This window comes from Pseudophryne corroboree, chromosome 3 (assembly GCF_028390025.1).
Source record: "Pseudophryne corroboree isolate aPseCor3 chromosome 3, aPseCor3.hap2, whole genome shotgun sequence".
NCBI lineage: Eukaryota > Metazoa > Chordata > Amphibia > Anura > Myobatrachidae > Pseudophryne > Pseudophryne corroboree.
In genome coordinates this window covers 379743854-379751950 of record NC_086446.1, presented here as the reverse complement: position 1 = coordinate 379751950, position 8097 = coordinate 379743854, and the positions used below count along the sequence as shown (strand labels likewise).

Below are 8097 nucleotides of genomic sequence, written 5' to 3'. Positions count from 1 at the left end.
TTTATAAAATTATAATTAATGAAACACCAGCTGAGTAATACAGTTCCCTGTAAAAATCCGCTACAGCACCACAAAATAAGTCTGTTTTTAGTAAGCTCCCAGAATGTTTACAACTGTTGCAGGCTCAGACACCCCCTATAACTGTTGCGACATAACCGCGTGACTCGCCACTCCGCATTATCTCCCACAAATGCTCACTAATCAATCACCGTGCATGCGCAGTGTCACTCTGATGTGTGCGCAATACAAAGAAAGCCAATTATCAACTTGGCAAACAGCGGCATTGCGGCCACCTCTGAACCAGGCACTATGTGTTTCTCTCATACTTATCGTACTGTGTATCTTTCCTATCTCTTATTTCTTTCTCATATTTATTTCATACCTATCTAGCTATACATTTAGCAAACTATTTACTAAGCCTTAGACCCCTTAGAATTATTTTTTTCACAGAGCAAGACAAACTCTTCTAGTCATAGATTTCATACATCACCATATTCACTGTACTCTGTAATTCCTTTATTATGTAAATTTTTTTTTATAAAAGTCAGCAGTATAGAATAGCAATAATGTCTTCACTTTCACAACTGGAGAGAACACAGAGCAGACATGATCCGCTCCTCACTGGTTTCATCTGTGAAAACAGCTCTCTCATTTCATCTGTCAGGATATTCTGTAGGATAAACAGCAGAAAGACAGAATGGAGAGTGAGAGCGCAAACGCCTATAAGCATTAATATTCCAAATACGAAGAAAAAAAATCACATATAATTTTATTTTCTTTGGGGCAAAAGATAGATGGAGAGGAGGAGCAGTGAGACAGATCAATCTAGAAGTTTAATATATGTGCGGGAGAGAGCTGTGTGTGCAGTAGGATTACAAGTAACCTTGCTATATGGTGCTGTCCGTGAGTTAGAAGAGGGCAGGCGGATCACCCAGATTGTCCCCAGAGGGATGAGGTGAGAAATTAGTAGGGCCAATTTCCTGTCTGATTGACATGAAGGCACACAGAGCCCAGGACAAATCGATTAGTAGGATTTGTTAGTGATAATGGGGATTTTTCTTTAGAGGGTCTATGCTAACGATTCATAGAGGGCTGGAAATCTGAAAAAGAGATACTACACTTTATGCACTGTGGAAGGATTACCAGGCAGTATGGTAAATAATAATCAGAGGAGTCACACAAATGACAAGCTCATAGCGCGTCTGTCAATTAACTCTTTAATTTGATTATTTGTTTAGTGCATTTGTTTTTAACTTTAACCATTTTTTTCACCACAAAAAAAGAGGCTAAAGCCCTGTACACACGGGGGAGATGTGTGCTGAGCGATCTAGCACAGACTGGTCAGCACACATCTCTCCCCCACTCAGCACACAGCAAGATGTGTGCTGAGCGAGGGAGAGGGGGGACGGGAGAGGCCGCTCATTTCACCGAGCAGTGAAATGAACAATCTCACTAGATTTGGCATGCATGCATGCCAAATCTAGAGCCGGCGACAGCGACCCGCGGGACTGCGCAGTGCTGCCGCCGGCACCCTACACACGGAGAGATCCGTGCTTAATTTCTAATGTGTACCCCCCTTTATTTAATAACAAGGTGGAAAGAGCAATGGTGTGATGAAAGTAATCAATCAGATTTGAGCAGTTTGGGCTAACATCAAATGGGATATAATGGGTTATGACCATTGGTGGCTCTAGAGGTGGGGCTGCAGCACAGTCCAAAATTCAAATAGGGGAGCCACACCAACTGCCACCCCAAACGCTGCCAAGCATTGCCGGCTGGGACTCACTGGCAGATGGTGTGGCTCCTCTATTTGAATTTTGGACTGTGCTACGTTTGGAGCCGCCACCGGTTATAACAAATTTGCCTGATGCCACTGGTGACAGTAAAGTAAGACTCCCCAGTGACACCCACAAGCCCCAAAAACCGAGGATTAGCCTAACAGGTGACCTACGGACACATGTAAATGCTTCCTGCTTTCTATGGGGAACTCAGGGTTAGATTTAGGGGGTAATTCAGACCTGATCGCTCACTAGGCTTTTTTTTTGCAGTCCTGCATTCGCATAGTCGCCGCCCACCGGGGAGTGTATTTTAGCTGTGCAAGTGTGCGATCGCATGTGCAGCCGAGCGATACAAAAAGATCTTGTGCAGTTTCTGAGTAGCCCAGGACTTACTCAGCCGCTGCGATCACTTCAGCCTGTCCGGGACCGGAACTGATGTCAGACCCCCGCCCTGCAAACGCTTGGACATGCCTGCGTTTTTCCAACCACTCCCTGAAAACGGTCAGTTGCCACCCACAAACGCCTTCTTCCTTTCAATCTCCTTGCGAACGACCGCGCAAATGGATTCTTCGCACAAACCCATTGCTGAGCGGCGCGACGCGCCTGCGCATTGCGGTGCATGTGCAGTTCTGACTTGATCGCAGCGCTGCAAAAAACACTAGTGAGCGATCAGGTCTGAATTACCCCCTTAGTCCTCTAGGCAATGGACACCTTAATTTCAGACTTCCATCCCCTTCCCAGTCCTATATTACTTTCCTCTGAATGGCAGAAAACCTTTGCAATCATTACCTGTGCAGACAATAAAGTGCCCTGAAAGCAACCTCAGTATAGTGCCACTGAAGACTCTTGATCCTGTTCCAGTACCAAAACAAAAATTAATTAGATCAAAGCATTGTCACAGTTGTTTAGTATACCATTCAGGCTATCTCAAAGCTAGGTCAGAATGTGCTCAAGCTGAAATGTGAAGCTTGTTTTTTAAGAGCCTTAAGCTAGAAGATAAATAAGACACAGTATTGATTATCATCAAATTAAAGAGCAGTTAATTACTACTAGACCTGTGTAACACATCCACAAGTGTTAAACTTTACACAAGTTATTTTGTTAGAAAAATGTGTTAACTTCTGCCAAATAGGGTCAGAATTGCTCAAAATGAGGTACAGCAATCTTAAATGCCCAAATAACAAGGATTTTTTTTTATAGATTCTTTATTTTCAAATTTTCAGCAGAAAAAAAGAAATGACAAAAGCACAAATAGCTCGCATATCTCAAATACAAGACATTAAACAACATGACTATTTGTCTCAAATAGAACAAAAAAAGAGGTTCTGTGCAGTTTACAAAAACAAAAAACAACAACAATACTGAATCAAATAATAAGAGGTGGGAGGGAGGGATGGGTAAGACGAGCGTTGGGTACAGGTAAGTCGGTTTATAAACTGGAGCATTTATACGATTTTGAGCAATTGTCGGGGGGGGGTTTGACATTAAACGCAGTGTATTTTCGTGTGGTCTTAAATTCAAGCTACGGATACCAGGTCAATGTATATGTGGAGTGTTTTTCTAGAGCAGTGTGGTAGATGTCCTCCATGTGCATGTAAAAGTCCGCTCTTTGACACCATTCCCAAATTGTAGGTGCTGCTGTTGAGCGCCAGTGTACTGGTATCACCGCTCTCGCTGCGTTACTTAAATGTTTCAGTAGTGAGTTTTTATATCTGGTCAAAGGGATATCGGAGTTTGAAAGCAGCCAGAAGTCAGGTCCGCTGGGTACAGCAAGTTTTATAATTTCGTGCCAGAACGGGGTTATGAGGGAGCAATCCCACCAAATATGTATTAAAGTGCCTCTGTCCCTTCCACATCTCCAGCATAGAGGAGATACAGATGGATAGCATTTATGGAGTAGAGTGGGGCATCTATACCACCTGGTTAATAGCTTGTACTGAGTTTCACTGACTTCCAGGCTGGTGGAACTTTGTGTTATCATAGCACATTGTTTCGTCCAGGCGATACGTATCCCCCTGTGGATAAGATCATTATCCCAAACCATGCAGAAAGAGGGGGTATAAGGAACTGTACCACTAAGGACAATCTGATAAACCTTGGAAATTATATGAGTAGGGGCTGAAACCTGCGTACATAGGGGTGCATTCCGAGTTGTTCGCTCGCTAGCTGCTTTTAGCAGCATTGCACATGCTAGGCCGCCGCCCTCTGGGAGTGTATCTAAGCTTAGCAGAATTGCGAACTAAAGATTAGCAGAATTGCGAATAGAAATTTCTTAGCAGTTTCTGAGTAGCTCGAGACTTACTCCTACACTGCGATCAGCTCAGCCCGTTTCGTTCCTGGTTTGACGTCACACACACGCCCTGCGTTCGGCCAGACACTCCCGCGTTTTATCCTGGCATGCCTGCGTTTTTCCGCACACTCCCAGAAAACGGTCAGTTTCCGCCCAGAAACACCCACTTCCTGTCAATCACACTCCGATCACTTCAGCGCTGACAATTCTTCATTCGGACGTGAGTAAATCTACTAAGTTTTGTGATAAAATACTTAGCGCATGCGCACTGCGTACCATGCGCATTTTTGCCTTAATCGCTCCGTTGCGAAAATCGGCAACGAGCAAACAACTCGGAATGACCCCCATAGTTTCTCAAAAGGTGTGAGTTCCCTATTGAGATTTAGGTCCTTTCCCTGTGATTGGACAAAATGTCGAAGTTGTAGGTAGAACCAAAAGTCCTTGGGGGGCACACCTTCCGAATCGCATATATCTGAAAAGGATCTAAGCGTGCCTATAACAAGGAATTTTGACGAAGACTGACCGTACTTCTAAATCTTCTTGGCCAATTGGCTTTCAGGTGTGTTCATCAGAAAAGAGACACGTTAATCTTGTTGTTCAGCTCTCCCTCCAAATGGATGGATCTGCCCAATGTTGCCTTAGTTTGATAGTCATATCAATTGACTATATCACAGCCAGCTTTAAGGTGAGCAGGCGTGTGTATATCCGGTCTTGTGAACCAAGCTGCTGGCTCTATCTCCAGTTTAGTCACTTGTGTATAGCTAAATAGGAAAGATCTGGTTATTCAGTGGAGAAACAGGATAAACAGGGTCAGATGATGAGTAGGCACACAAAGAGATGCAGTCATTATCAGAAGGCACTGAAGCTGTAGCTGTACTAGTAATCAATGGTTGTTTGAGTCTGAGATTGGTAACCTAACAGATTAGGGCCAGATGGATGCTTGGAAAGTGATAAAATAGAGAGTGAAAAAGTGCCAGCCAATCAGCTCCTAACTACCATGTCACAGACTGTGGGGGATATTCAATTTGGCCCGAAGAGACATCGGGAGTAAAAACCCTGATGTTTCTTCGGGTGCTGCGGTCGGGCTATTTAATTTGCTCGGCCGGAAAAACCTGCTTTTTCATCCGTAAACACACAGGTTCAGTAAAACCTGTGTGTTTTTGGGTGAAATAGCCCCGTTTTCGGATGAAAACGGGCTGTTATCAGGCATTTTGCTTCGCCTGCCGGAGGCAGGTGAAGCAAAACCCCCGATAAGTTGCGGCACGCGCCAGCTTATCGAGGCCAATTAAATAGCCCCCGGCGCCGATACTTACCACCCGACACCCTCGGGACTAATTGAATATCACCCTGTGTTTGAAAAATGGCAGTTAGGAGCTGATTGGCTGGTACTTTTTCACTCTCCATTTAATCACTTTCCAAGCGATGATGCATCTGGCCCTATATCTATAATGCCAGGGCCTGATTAAGGGTTACAGCTGCCCTAGGCTAACACAGAATGGGTGCCCCTCCCCCCACCCCCTCCTATGCCGAATCACCCTCTGTGCAGAATGATTGAATCCCCCTTTGCAGTATCCTCCCCCTATGCAGAATCCCACCCTCCTCCTGTGCAGCATCCTCCCCCTGTGCAGAATACACTAGTACCCACTGTGCTGTGCTGCACAGGGGGTACACCCACAGCCTGTGCAGAATCCCCCTCATGCAGGATCCCCAGCTCCCATTCCCTGTGAGTGAGGAAGCCAGATATTGGCATCTGAGGGGTATAATTGACGGGTGTTTAGGACCAAAGCAGGCATCACATGATTGAGACTCAAAGACTAATATGGACAGAAACTTTAAAGTAAAACTAAACACTTTTTCTAACATTCAATCATTGAGTATTAGAAAAAGTGTTTAGTTTACAGTTTCTGTCCATTTTCGTCTCTGAGTAATGAGTAGGCGTGGCATAAAAACTGACAACATAACATACTGACCAAATAAGCAGAGTTGGGGAGTCCCACGCGACCGATCCTCTCCTGGGCTGGCAGCCAATACCCAACGACTAGTGCTGAAGTGGGCGGCGGGCGAGCCTGCCTCACTGTGTACTATAGGCTGACTCTCTGGGACTGGGAGTGCAGGCAGGTACGGCGGCGGCGCGTGATGTCGTGACGTCCGCACCTGCCATGCCCCCCCAGGATCCTGCGCTCCAGGCTGCAGCCTGATCATGGTTGATCAGGCACTGATAATAACCTAATATTTAGCAGAACCACAATGTGTCTTTGCATCTTAGTAGTTTTTCAAATGCTTTACTACACCTATCTAAAAAAATAATAATAATAACCATAAAAAGTATGAAATAACCCGCAGGGACAGCAGTAATTTCAGCTGACATAAAGCTGATATGAAAGACCCCATCATAGGATATCAATGCATACAATGCTGTTCTAATGAATTTGCATAAAACTTTTTTTTTTCTTTTAGGTAAACCATTGCCTTTAATGTCATTGTCAAGTGCGTATTTAAAATGTCATCTTTTCTCCCTTTATATACATATGTAGATGTAAAATATCAAATTATACAGTATAAATGAAAGCTGTGATATAGATATAGTGTAGCAAGCAATATATGATATGTTGTTTATTCGATCTATAATCCTTTTCTTTCATTTGTGGTATATTATATAGCATCCTCAATGAATATCTGACATTTCTTCTATATTGTCTCATTGACTGCTTATTTTATCCTTGACCAACCCCCCGTATCTACATTCAACCAGCAGTGCAGGGTTCCCCTAGTTACATGCATGTTATCCTCCTGATTGGGCCACTATTGTTTCCCCTTCTTAAGGGGGGTACTCACGGAGCGATATTCTAAGCAATCTGACTAGATTGCTTAGAATATAAACCTGATCGCTCCGTGTGTACCCCTACAGCGATAGCGATGCGCAGCCCCGCGCATCGCTATCGCTGGTGCTAGATTGGCCTGCATGCAGGCCAAGCTAGTGGGTCACTCACTTCACCCGCTGGGTGAAATGAGCGGCCCCCCCGTCTCCCCCCGCACGCTCAGCACAGATCGCACTGTGCTGAGCGGCGGGAGAGATGTGTGCTGAGCGGTTCGCTCAGCACACATCTCTCCCGCATCGGCCCGTCTATATGGGCCTTTATACTCTGTCTCCTCTAATTCCAAGGAGAGGTCTCACCTCAGCTACAGTATCTGCAGATCAAACAAACAATTACAAGTTGCTCCCAAACCCGTCAATTCTCTAGCAAAAGAGCATCTCTACGCTCCCATTTCCTACATGTGTATCCATTGCTTATTGCAATAGGCAGACAGGTAGCTGTCAATGACTAGTGTCAGGAAACCTCAAATGTCTATAAGGAAAACTTGTGTCTTCAGTATATTTTTTTATCCTACAGCACCCCTGGCCCCATGTCTAGTTGAACCACTAGGATTCAGTGACGTGAGGTGAGGTAAATTACTGGGGAGGCACTGGCTAGTATCAGAGCCAGATTTACACACAATATATGAACCCGAGGGTTCATGTGGCCATTATACAAAGGTGCAGCAGTATATATGGGATCTGGTCCGAATCCCGGCGGCCAGGATCCCAGCAGTTGAAATACCGTAGCTGGAATCCTGACACTGCTCGGAATTCCGGCACCGGTATCCCGACTAGGATCACAAATTCACAATCCCGGCACTGGAATCCCGAGTGAGTGTTTGGGATTTGGTTTAGGCTGCGGGGGGATGGTTAGGGTTAGGCTGCGGGTAGGGCAGTTAGGTTAAGGCACCACCGGGGAGAGTTAGGGTTAGGGTTAGGCTGCAGGAAGCAAGGGGGGGGGGGTTTGGGGGGGAGTGTTAGGTTTAGAGTGCGGGAAGGGAGGGTTAGGTGGCATTATGGAAAGGTGAGTGTACTTACCTTGACCCTGTAGTGATTCTCAGCATCAGGATGTTGCACTTGGTATTCTGATTGCTAGCATATCAGACCCGTCCCATACATATTGCTGGAAATTTGGTGAGTTTTGATCAGAGATGTGCGGACAAGGTAGGCAC

The 8097-nt window shown here is 45.2% G+C and overlaps 1 long non-coding RNA gene across 2 annotated transcripts; it reads right to left on the bottom strand.

Moving 5' to 3' along the window:
- Nucleotides 1-512: 512 nt before the first annotated feature.
- LOC135057810 (uncharacterized) lies at nt 513-6179 on the bottom strand. Of its 2 annotated transcripts, none has more exons than XR_010244373.1 (4): nt 6039-6179; nt 4592-4829; nt 2568-2630; nt 513-670 (listed from the first exon to the last, which is right to left on the bottom strand). It is a non-coding gene; the product is annotated as an uncharacterized LOC135057810 (long non-coding RNA). The 2 variants fall into 2 exon arrangements; XR_010244374.1 differs by having other exon boundaries at nt 4597-4829.
- Between the last annotated feature and the right edge of the window lie 1918 nt (nt 6180-8097).